Genomic DNA, 12,395 nt, shown 5'->3' on the forward strand with positions numbered 1-12,395 from the left:
GTTTTAATTTGAAATATGTTTGTTTTCTCAAATGTCGACCGGCTCAGAGCGTTTCTTTGACTAAAAGTTGGCAGGGCTCGTCCGTGATTTGAACCGGGGACCTCTCGCTTTTCCAATTATGAAAATCCCGAAGCGAGAATTATACCCCTAGACCAACAAGCCGCCGATGACGAGGAGCGTAGCTCTCAGATTCTGACGGTAGTTTACTATGCGGCCCATCGTGCTTGTGCTGACTCTCAGTCCCCCTCTCCATAGTCCTGCTAATGTTTTCCCTTTGATGAATATATTATTGAGACATTACATTCCCGAAAACAGTAAAAGGTGAATTTGGCAATGAGGTTAAATGTGATTGACAAAAAACGAGAGGGGTCAAATGTTTAACACAATAACGACGAGGGTGGGAGCACACTGGAATAGCAGTCCATCGCCTGAACCTCTCGGCAACCTCGTTTCCTATTTACAGCAACGTCAGATATCTATCCCCTACTTTTTGCATCCAAACAGAAATAATGTGCAAAAATGTCTACTTCACCGCCTGTTCTGCCTATGCAACCAGATCGGCAGTGATGAAAATCTGTCATTAGCTTCTTAAAGCAAACAGCCTTCCTTTACTTCAGGTAAGTGACTGTACGAGATGGTTGGTTTTGAGGCAGAATCCAAAAAATATATATAAAATTTCACACGGCGAGTAAGTTGACCGTGGCAAGACTCGAATCTGCAATTTTCTGATAACATTGCGGTTATCACCGAAGTCAGACGCCTTAGCCATTAGGGACAGCGGCCGCTGCCGTTGACGCAACACTTGTTGTTTTTTTATACTGAGAGTAAATTTTGGACAATGGTGATATCAAGAAGTGGGTTTCGAAAAACATGAGCATATTTCGAGGAATGAATAGATGCGCTGCGATATGGATGCGCACGGGCATAGACAACGTCAATGTAGCTTGAAACGCAAGGTTAACAATTCGGTCATCGCAACTGAAATCAAACTCCTTTTTAAAACTATACTGGATGATTCGGCTTTCTGAGAAAATACGTCTTAAAAGGGCAAATTATGAAACGGAACTGACAACCACCCCGTTTAAACAGACACCGAATGATCCGGGACTGCAAGTACATCCCTCTTACAGATGTAGAATGACCCTTGACTGACAGCAGTTCCGTTTTAAAAGAATAAAGTGGGATTTCTATCATTCCTGAAGGCAACTGTGCTTTGCCTGAGTGAGTGTGGGTCTCAGGACCACGCGGGGCTGGGATAGTTGTTGAAGCCACAGGTGATCGTCAGACAGAAAGGAGGGAGGGAAGTAAAACCAACCCAGAAAAAAAGCCTATTTGAAATATGTATATATTTATCATAATAAGAAAATAAATAAATTTACAATTTTATATCAAAAAACTGAATTTGTTTCATTTAAATAAATAAATAATTGTTTCATAATCTATTTATTTTTGATTGAACGAAGGCTGTGTAACTGTATTCCACTGGAAATCAGGGGGTGCAGTCAGTAAATACCCAAACTCAGTAAGCCCATGGTGGAAGACAAGCCACGAGGGAAGATGTGGGCAACAAATGCGATCTTTTAAAGTCGCGAGTGCCTTTCTGCTGGATCTGACAGCAGCTGCTTGTGCTGTGAAAGAGGTCAAATGTAAGAGAGCCCAGTGCAGGCAGAACAGAAGAAGCACATTTATTGTGAAAGTTGGCAAATAGGGAATGTATATAAATATACATATATATCAATAATTAGATACATATATTTATATATATATATAATACAAAGTCAGTCAGTCAGTCATGTCTTGTCTTTTCTTGATTTGATATGTATTTGAATATAAGTGGGAAGGAGGTCATCATGCCACACAGCCCATACACAATCTCTCGCTAAAATCGCTATGTTTCTAACTTATGTCATTTGCCTTCTTTCAGATGTGGAATAGCAAAATCCCACAGCAGATTCTTCTCCTGTCAGGCCGTCCTCGAATGCGTCTTCAATCAAATCAGTGTGGCTTCAAGTTGCAAATAATGCCTTTTTTCTCACATGACATGAAATGCACAGTAAGATCGCGCAGCATGTTTGCACGCACTCTCTCGCTGACACAAACACACAAACAAACTAGAATTCCTGCACCCTCAAAGGCTGTTTTTGAAATTTGATATTTGAAATCCGGGACAGACAGCACAGCCCTTTTAAACAGACACAGAACGAACCGGGACTGATAGCACACCATTTTAGAGAATCAGAGAATGACCGCGACCATCAGCACTTCACCTTAAAAAGGGATACGGAAACTGAATGAAGAAAAACAGAGAATTCTGTAAAAGTCAGCACGTCGTGCAAATTCTGTGGATGAAGATCCCGGGTTGACGTTCAGTCAGATGATCATACCGATATTTTAGGAAAAATGTAAATTTACAGATTTTTTCAACCAAAATAGCGTCTGGAAAAAAACTGGCAGCGAGGAAGGACAAAAGGGGATGCCTGTGATACAGTGGAGCGTAGGAGTGATTGAATAATAAATGGCACAATGCGAAAAGGCAAAGTGGGTAAAATGACTAAAGCGGTTCTTCAACTAATAGTTAGCAAAGCTCGTCGGAGATTTGAACCCGGGACCTCTCGCATTTCAATTTTTAAAATCCCAAAGCGAGAATCATACCCCGCGACCAACGAGACGCCGACAACGAAGAGTGTAGCTCTCAGATTCTGACGGTAGTTTACTATTCGGCCCGTCGTGCCTGTTCTGCCTCTCCGCCACCGATCGAATGAGTCCCCTTCTCCAGAGCCCTGCTAATGTTTTCCCTTTGATGAATATATTATTAATTTGAGACATTACATTACCAAAGAGCTGCATCCTTGTCAGTAAAAGGTGAATTTGGCAATGAGGTTAAATGTGATTGATAAAAATACCAGAGGGATTAAACTTTTAACACAATAAAGACGATAGTGCGAGCACACTGGATTAGCAGTCCATCGCTTGAACCTCTCGGCCTCCTCGTCTCCTATTTAAAGCAACCTCAGACATCCATCCCCTATTTTTGCATCCAAACAGAAATAATGTGCAAGAAAGTCTACTTCACCGTCTGTTCTGCCCGTGCAACCAGATCGGCAGTGAAGAAAATATGCCATTCGCTTATTAAAGCAAACAGCCTTCCTTTACTTCAGGTGAGTGACTGTCCGAGATGGTTGGTTTTGAGGCAGAATCAAAACAATGAATATAAAATTTCACGTAGCGTGTTAGTTGACCACGGTAGGATTGGAACCTCGTGGTTACTATCGAAGTCAGATGCCTTATCCATTATGCCACGCGGCCGCTGCTATCTGCACAGATTTTGTTGTTTTTTTATATTCAGAGAAAATTTGGGACAAGGTTTATTTCAAGGAATGGATGTCGTAAAACATGAGCATATTTCGATTAACGAATAGATGCGCTGCGATACGGATGCGCACGGGCACAGGCAACGTCAATGTAGCTTGAAACACAACAGTTTAACAATTCGGTCATCGCAGCTGAAATCACACTGCTTTTAAAACTATACAGGATGATCCGGATTATGTGAAAATACGTCATAAAGGGGCAAATTATGAACCAGAACTGACAGCCATCCAGTTTAAGCAGACAGCGAATGATCCTGAACTGCAAACACATCCCTATTACAAAGATATAGAATGAGAAATGAGGGGGTTACCTTATGATGATAGATTGAGTAGACTATGTCTTTACTCCTTGGAGTTCAGTAGGATGAGGGGTGATCTTAAAGAAACATTTAAAATCATGAAAGGGACAGACAAGATAGGGGCAGATAGGTTGTTTCCATTGGTGGGGGAGACTAGAACTAGTGGGCACAGCCTCAAAATACGGAGGAGCCAATTTAAAACCGAGTTGAGAAAGAATTTCTTCTCCCAGAGGGAGGTGAATCTGGGGAATTCTCTGCCCAAGGAAGTTGTTGAGGCTGGCTCATTGAATGTTTTCAAGTAAAAAATAGATAGATGTTTAAGCAATAAGGGAATTAAGGGTTGTGGGAAGAGGGCGGGTAAGTGGAGCTGAGTCCACGACCAGATCAGCCATGATCTTACTGAATGGCGGAGCAGGCTCGAGGGGCTAGTTGGCCTACTCCTGTTCCTAATTCTTATGTTCTTATGTTCTTTATGTTCATTGCTGATCATTTACCAACAGTCTACCGAATCTGGATCAGTTCTTATGGACTGGAGGGTAGCAAATGTATCACCACTTTCGAAAAAAAGGAGGAAGAGAGAAAACGGGAAATAATAGACTGGTTAGGCTGACATCAGTAGAAAATGTTAGAATCAATTATTAAAGATGAAATAGCACGCATTTGGAAAGCAGTGACAGGATCGATCCAAGTCAGCATGGATTTATGAAGGGGAAATCATGCTTGACATATCTAGAATGTTTTGAGGACGTAACTAGTACTGGACAAGGGAGAACCAGTGGATGTGATGTATTTGGACTTTCAAAAAGCTTTTGACAAGGTCCCACACAAGAGGTTAGTGTCCAAAATTAAAGCACATGGTATTGGGTGTAATGTATTGACGTGGATCGAGAACTGGTTGGCAGACAGGAAGCAGAGAGTAGGGATAAACGGATCCTCCTCAGAATGGCAGGCAGTGATGGGGTGCCGCAGGGCTCAGTGCTGGGACCCCAGCTATTTACATTATACATCAATGATTTAGATGAAGTTAGATGTTGTCCTTAGTACTAGGGGGATCAAGGGGTATGGCGAGAAAGCAGGAATGGGGTACTGAAGTTACATGTTCACCCATGAACTCATTGAATGGCGGTGCAGGCTCGAAGGGCCGAATGGCCTACTCCTGCACCTATTTTATATGTTTCTATGTTTCTATGACCATTGACTGACAGCAGTTCGCTTTTAAAAGAATAAAGTGGGATTTCTATCATTTTGACGGCAATTATGCTGTGCGTGAGTGAGTGTGGGGCTCAGGACCAGTAGGGCCTGCGACGGTTATTGAAGCCACAGGTGATAGACAGGCAGGAAGTAGGGAGGGAAGTAAAAGCAACCCAGACAAAAAGACATTTTAAAATATCTATATATTTATCATAATAAGAAAATAAATAATTTTACAATTTTATTGCAAAAAATTGAATTTGATTTGATTTAAATAAATAAATAATTGTTTCATAATCTATATATTTTTGATTGAACGAAGGCTGTGTGACTGGATGAATTCCACTGGAAATCAGGTGGTGCAGTCAGTAAATACCCAATCACAGTACGCCCATGGTGGAAGACAAGCCACGATGGAAGATGTGGGCAACAAAGACGATTTTTTAAAGTCGCGAGTGCCTTTCTGTTGGATCTGACAGCAGCTGCGTGTGCTGTGAAAGAGGTCAAATGTAATAGAACCCAGTGCAGGCAGAACAGAAAAAGTACATTTATTGTAAAAGTTAAAAAGTAGGGAATGTATGTAAATATACGTATATATAAATGTTTTCTACATATATATATAAACAAAGTCAGTCAGTCAGTCATGTTTTGCCTCTTCTTGATTTGATTTGTATTTGAATATAAGGGGGAAGGAGGTCATCATGCCACACAGCCCATATACAATCTCTCGCTAAAACCGTTATGTTTCTAACTTATGTCATTTGCCTTCTTTCAGATGTGGAATAGCAAATTCCCACAGCAGATTCTTCTCCTGTCAGGCCGTCCTCGAATGCGTTTTCAATCAAATCTGTGTGGCTTCAAGTTGCATGTAATGCCTTTTTTCTCACGTGACATTAAATGCACGTAAGATCGCTCAGCACGTTTGCACGCACTCTCTCGCTTACACAAACACACAAACAAACTAACATTCCTGCACCCTCCAAAGGCACTTTTTGAAAGTTGATATTTGAAATCCGGTACAGACAGAACATCCCTTTGAAACAGACGCAGAACGAACTGGGACTGATCGCACACCATTTAGAGAGACAGAGAATGACCCCAACCATCTGAACATCACCTTAAAAGGGATACGGAAACAGAACGAACAAAAACAGAGTATTCTGTAATACTCAGCAGGTCGTGCAAATTCTGTGGATGAAGATCCCGGGTTCACGTTCAGTCAGATGATCATTCCGAAATTTTAGGAAAAATTTAAATTTACAGATTTTTTCATCAAAAATAGCGCCTGAAAATAAATTGGCAGCGAGGAAGGACAAAAGGGAATGTCGACCGGCTCAGATGCGTTTCTTTGACTAAAAGTTGGCAGGGCTCGTCCGGGATTTGAACCCGGGACCTCTCGCTTTTCCAATTATGAAAATCCCGAAGCGAGAATCATACCCCTAGACCAACGAGCCGCCGATAGCGAAGAGCGTAGCTCTCCGGTTCTGACGGAAGTTTACTATGCGGCCCATCGTGCCTGTGCTGACTCTCAGAGACCGATCTGATGAGTCCCCCTCTCCATCGTCCTGCTAATGTTTCCCCTTTGATGAATATATTATTAATTTGAGGCATTACATTCCCAAAGAGCTGCATCCTTGTCAGTAAAAGGTGAATTTGGCAATGAGGTTAAATGTGATTGACAAAAAACGAGAGGGTTCAAATGTTTAATACAATAACGACGAGGGTGGGAGCACACTGGATTCGCAGTCCATCGCCTGAACCTCTCGGCAACATCGTCTCCTATTTACAGCAACGTCAGACATCTATCCCCTACTTTTTGCATCCAAACAGAAATAATGTGCAAAAATGTCTACTTCACCGCCTGTTCTCCCCAACGTGGACACAATGCTGAAAAAAGAAAAGGGATTTAATAAACGTTTCCTTTCTTCCATTATGTAATCTTAGCTAAATATATCCTTTCTCTTTCAACCACATTTATATTTACTAATAACTTCATATTTACAAAAACTTCGAGGGTTGGGAGCTGAATTATCAGTAACCAAATTAAATACAAAAATTCCGCACTTTAACACATAGTTCCACATAAATGGTAATTTAAACTCAGCAGGTGTTAAGTTTTATTTTTCTTGGAACAAAAACTGGCAGCTTCAGTGTCGGTTCAACTTTAACTTGCTTCTCCATCGACATTTGAATATTCGCCTCAGGAGATTTTTTTCTAATTCTCTGTTTGTAATATTGCCAAGGTCCAGGACTAAGTCCAGGCCCTCCTGCTGTTACCCACAGTTATTCGCGCACTGATGAGTTTTTCCCACTCTGCTAATTAATTGTATACATTGTTACCACATTAACGTGCATCGGCCCATTCCCACACGATTCGATTCGGAATTGTTAAGGGAAGGGTGTTTCTGACTAACTTGATTGATTTTTTTGAGGAGGTAACAAGGAGTGTCGATGAGAGTAGTGTGTTTTATGTAGTGTATATGGATTTCTGCAAGGCTTTTGATAAGGTCCCACACGGCAGACCGATTATGAATGTAAAAGCCCAGGGATCCACGACAAAGTGGCAAGTTGGATCTAACATTGGGCCAGAGGCAGGAAGCAGAGGTAAAGTTTGAGGGGTATTTTTGTGACTGGAAGGCTGTTTCCAGTGGGATTCCGTAGGGCTCAGTACTGAATCCCTTCATTTTTGTGGTACACGTCACTGATCAAGGCTTGAATATTGGGGGTATGATTAAAACATTTGCAGATGGTACTAAAATCGGCTGTGTGGTTAGTAATGAAGACGGAAGCTGTTGACTGAAGGAAGATATCAATCAACTGGTCAGGTGGGCTGAACAGTGGCAAATGGAATTTAATCCGGAGAAGTGTTAATAATGCATTTTGGGGAGGGCTTACAAGGAACGGGAATACAGATTAAATGGAAAGACACTGAGAAGTTTAGTGGAAGAAAGGAACTTTGGAGTGAATATCCACAGATCCCTGAAGGGAGCAGGCCAGCAAGATAAGGTGGTTAAGACGATATACGGAATGCTTGCCTTTATTAGCCGAAGCATCGAATACAAGACCAGAGGGTTATGCTTGAACTGTATAAAATATTAGCTCTGGTCACCACATTACAGGAAGGATGGGATTGCACTTGAGAAGTTACAGAGACGATTTACGAGTATGTTTCCGGGAGTGGAGAATCTTATACGAACATCAGAAATAGGAGGAGGAGAAGGCCTGCTCCGCCATTTAATACGATCATGGCTGATTAGATCGTGAACTCAGGTCCACTTTCCTGCCCGCTATCCATTATCTTTTATTATCTATCGTTTAAGAAACTGACTATTTCTGCCTTAAATTTATTCAATGTCCCAGCTTCGACAGCTCGGTGAGGCAGCGAATTCCACAGATCCACATACATCTGAGAGAAGGAATTTCTCATCATCTCAGTTGTAAATGGATGGCCCCTTATTCTAAGATTATGGACTCTAGATTTACTCTCCCCTATCAGTGGAAACATTCTCTCTGTATCTACCCTGTCAAGCCACCTCATAATCTTACACGATTCGATAAGATCACCTCTCATCCTTCTGAATTCCAATGAGTAGACGCCCAACCTACTCAACGTTTCCTCATAAGTCAACCCCGTCATCTCTGGAATCAACCTTGTGAACCTTCTCTGAACTGGCTCCAAACCAAGTATATCCTTTTGTAAATATGGAAACCAAAACTGCTCGCAGTATTCCAGGTACCCTCACCAATACCCTGTACAACTGTAGCACGACTTCCCTGCTTTTATACTCCATCCTCGTCGCATTAAAGGTCAAGATTCAATCGGCCTTCCTGATCACTTGCTCTGCCTGCATACTAACCATTTCTGTTCCTTGCACAAGTACATCCAGGTCCTGCTGTACTGCAGCACTTTTCAATCCTTCTCAATTTAATTAAGAATTTGTTCTTTGATTTATTTTTCTGCTAAAGTGCATGACCTCACATTTTCCAACATTATACTCCATCTGCCAAATTTTTGCCCACTCACTTAGCCTGTCTATATCCTTTTGAAGATTTTGTTTGGCCTCCTCACACGTTTCTTTTCCTCCGATCATTGTATCGTCGGCAAACATGGCTACGTTATATTCAGTCGCTTCCTACAAGTCGTCAATATAGATTATAAATAGTTGGGGTCCCAGCACTGATCGCTGCGGCACCCCACTGGTTACTATTTGCCAACCCGAGAATGAACCATTTATTGCTGCTCTCTGTTCTCTGTTCGTTAGCTCATCGTCTATCCATGCTAATATATTACCCCCTACCCGTGAACGTTTATCTTGTGCAGTAACCTTTTATGTGGCATATTGTCAAATGCCTTCTGGAAGTCCAAATACACCACATCCACTGGTTCCACATCCACCCTTTTCGTTAAATCCTCAATGAATTCCAGCAAATTTGTCAAACATGACTTCCCCTTCATAACTCCATGCTGATTGTGCCCAGCCGAATTTTGCTTTTCCAAATGTCCTGCTATTGCTTATTTATTAATGGACTCCATCGTCTTCCTCACCACAGATGATAGGCTAACTGGTCTATATTTTCTGGCTTTTTGTCTGCCTCCTTTTTTTAAATAATGCAGTTACATTTGCAGTTTTCAATCTGCTGGGATCTCCCCAGAATCCAGTGAATTTTTGCAAATTACAACCTAAGCATCCACTATCCCTGCCGCTAATTCTCTTAAGACCCGAGGATGCATGCATCAGATCCAGTGAATTAATCTGCCTTTAGTCCCATTATCTTACTGAGTGTCACTTCCTTAGTGATTTTGATTGTGTTAAGTTCCTCCCCCTATAGCCCCTAGACTATCCACTGTTGGAATATTGTTAGTGTACTCACCATAAGGATTGATACAAAATGTTTGTTCAGAGTTACTGCCATTTCCATGTTCCCCATTACTAATTCCCCGGTCTCGTCCTCCAAGGGACCAACATTTACTCTAGACCACTCTTGTCCATTGTATATACTATAGCAACTCTTGCCAACTGTTTATATATTTCGTGCTAGTTTACTTTCATAGTCTATCTTCCCTTTCTGAATCATTTTTAGTCACTCTTTGTTGGCTTTTAAACGCTTCCCAATCTTCTGTCCTCCCACTAGTTTTGGCCACATTGTTTGCCCTTGTTTTTAATTGGTTACCGTTCTTTATTTCTTTAGTACCCCACGGATGGCTATCGTTTCTCTCACGCCCGTTCCTCCTCATTTTTCTTGAGAGTTGTGAAATATCTCCTTAAATGTACGCCACTGTTCATCAACTGTCCTAAACTTTACTCTATTGTCCAAGTCGACTTTAGCCAACTGAACACTCATACCTTCATTGTTTCCTGTATTTAAGCTCAGTACGTTCGTTAGAGAACCAAATTTCTCACCCTCCATCTGAATGTGAAATTCAATCATGCTATGATCACTCATTCATATCTATGAGGACAGATTGCATAGACTGCGTTTCTTATCATTGGAATAGAGGAGACTGAGCGGTGACCTCATTGGGCAGTATTAAATTATTAAGTGCTCGATATAAAGAATGCAAATGGCATGTTTACCTTTGTTGTAAGGGGGATGGAGTGTAAGAGTGGGAAAATCGTGCTAATATTCTGCAGTGCCAATAGAAAGGGTTTATTTCCCTTAGCAGCAGTGTCAAAATCCAGGGGCTTAAATTTAAAATAATTGGCAGAAAGTTTAGAGGGGATTTGAGGAATATTTCACACCCATAAGATGGCTGGGCAGCGGAACTCACTGCCTGAAACCCTCACCACATTTAAAACGGATTGGATATGCACCTGAAGTGCAATGACCTGCAGGGCCATAGATCCAGATCTGAAAAGTGCGATTCGCTGCTTTTTGGCTGGCACAGACACGATGGATCTAAATGGCCTCCTTCTGTGCTGTAAACTTCTATGATATTATGATTCGATAAGAACATAAGACATAGGAGATCGTCTACCTCAACTCCACTTTCCGGCCCGATTCCCACATTCCTTGATTCCCCTTGAGTCCAAAAAATAGATCCAAGTCACCCTTAAATATACTCAAACATCAGCATCCACAGCCTTCTGAGGCAAAGAATTGCAAACATTCACAACCCACTGAGTGAAGAATGTATTCCTTATTTCGGTTTTAATACAGAAACTCCAGCTAGGAGAAACAATCACTCATTATTTTGCCTATCAACCCTCTTGCAGCATATTGGCTATTTCACTGAGATCACCTCCCTTTACTAAATGCCAGAAAGTGTAACTCAATTCGACTAAATCTCTCATCATAAGACAACCCTGGCATCCCCTGCGTCAGTTAGCGATCCTTTGTTGCAGCATTTCCAAGGCAACTTTATCCTTGCTCAGATAGGGAGGCAATTTGCAGGTATGGTCCCACCAAGGCACTGCACAATGTAAGTAAGATTTCCCCACTCTTCCACTCCAACCCTCTTACAGGAAAGGACAACATGCCATTTGCATTCCTTATTGCATGCTGTACCTGCATGTGTGTTTCTTGCACAAGGACATGCAACTCTCGCTGAACAACAACATTTAAAAGTTTGATACCATTTAAACATATTATGTTTTCCTATTTTTCTTCCTAAAGTAGATACGATCACATTTCCCTACATTACACTCCATCTGCCAGCTTACTGCCCACTCACAGTCTATCTATTTCCCTTTTCAGATGCTTTGTGTTCTCCTTACAAGCTTACTCTCCCACAGAGCTTTGTAGCGTCAGCAAACGTGATTACAGCACACTCGGTCCCTTCATATCGGTAGTTAATATAGTTTGTAAATAGCTGAGTCCGCAGCACTGATCATTGAGGCTCCACACTAGTTACCAGCTACTAACCTGCAAAAGATCAAATGAACCCTATTCTTTGTTCCTTTCCATGAAGAAAACCGTTAGCCATGCTGATATATTACCCCAATACCTGAGCCCTTATCTTGTGTAATAACTATCTATTTGCATTTTTTGGAATGCCTTCTGGAAATTTAAATATACTGCATCCTTTGGCTCCCCTTTATTATGCTGCTCGTTACGTCCTAAAAGCATTACAATAAATTTGTCAAAAACGATTTCCCTTTCATAAAACCAGATTTGCTCTGAGTGATATGATTTTCTACGTGTCTTGATTCCACTTCTTTCACAACGGATTCCAGCATTTTCCCCCAACATTGATATCAGTCTAACTGGCCATTAGGTCTCTATTTGCTCTTCCCTACTTTCTTGAATAGCAGTGTCATATTTGCTCAATTCCATCCCAGAACAGCATCAGTAATCTACTGAATATTGGAAGATCAAAACCAATACATCCGTTATCTATACATTCAGCCCTTTTATAAACCTAGGATGTAGCCCATCAGATCTAGAGGGGCTTGTCGGCTATTACTCCGATTCATTGCCTCGGACTTTTTCTCTACTTCTATTCATTGCATTAAGTTCCTTACCCTCATCAGACCCTTGCTTCCCCAAAATTGTTGGTATGCTTTTTGTGTATTCAAATGTGAAGACTGGTACA

General features: G+C 41.4%; 1 non-coding gene across 1 annotated transcript; it reads right to left on the minus strand.

The window, feature by feature from the left end:
• Nucleotides 1-6,226: 6,226 nt before the first annotated feature.
• On the minus strand, nucleotides 6,227-6,315 carry trnap-cgg (transfer RNA proline (anticodon CGG)). The gene is given in 2 exon segments: nucleotides 6,227-6,262; nucleotides 6,280-6,315. It is a non-coding gene; the product is annotated as a tRNA-Pro (tRNA).
• Between the last annotated feature and the right edge of the window lie 6,080 nt (nucleotides 6,316-12,395).

This window comes from Pristiophorus japonicus, unplaced genomic scaffold, assembly GCF_044704955.1.
Source record: "Pristiophorus japonicus isolate sPriJap1 unplaced genomic scaffold, sPriJap1.hap1 HAP1_SCAFFOLD_100, whole genome shotgun sequence".
Taxonomy (NCBI): domain Eukaryota; kingdom Metazoa; phylum Chordata; class Chondrichthyes; family Pristiophoridae; genus Pristiophorus; species Pristiophorus japonicus.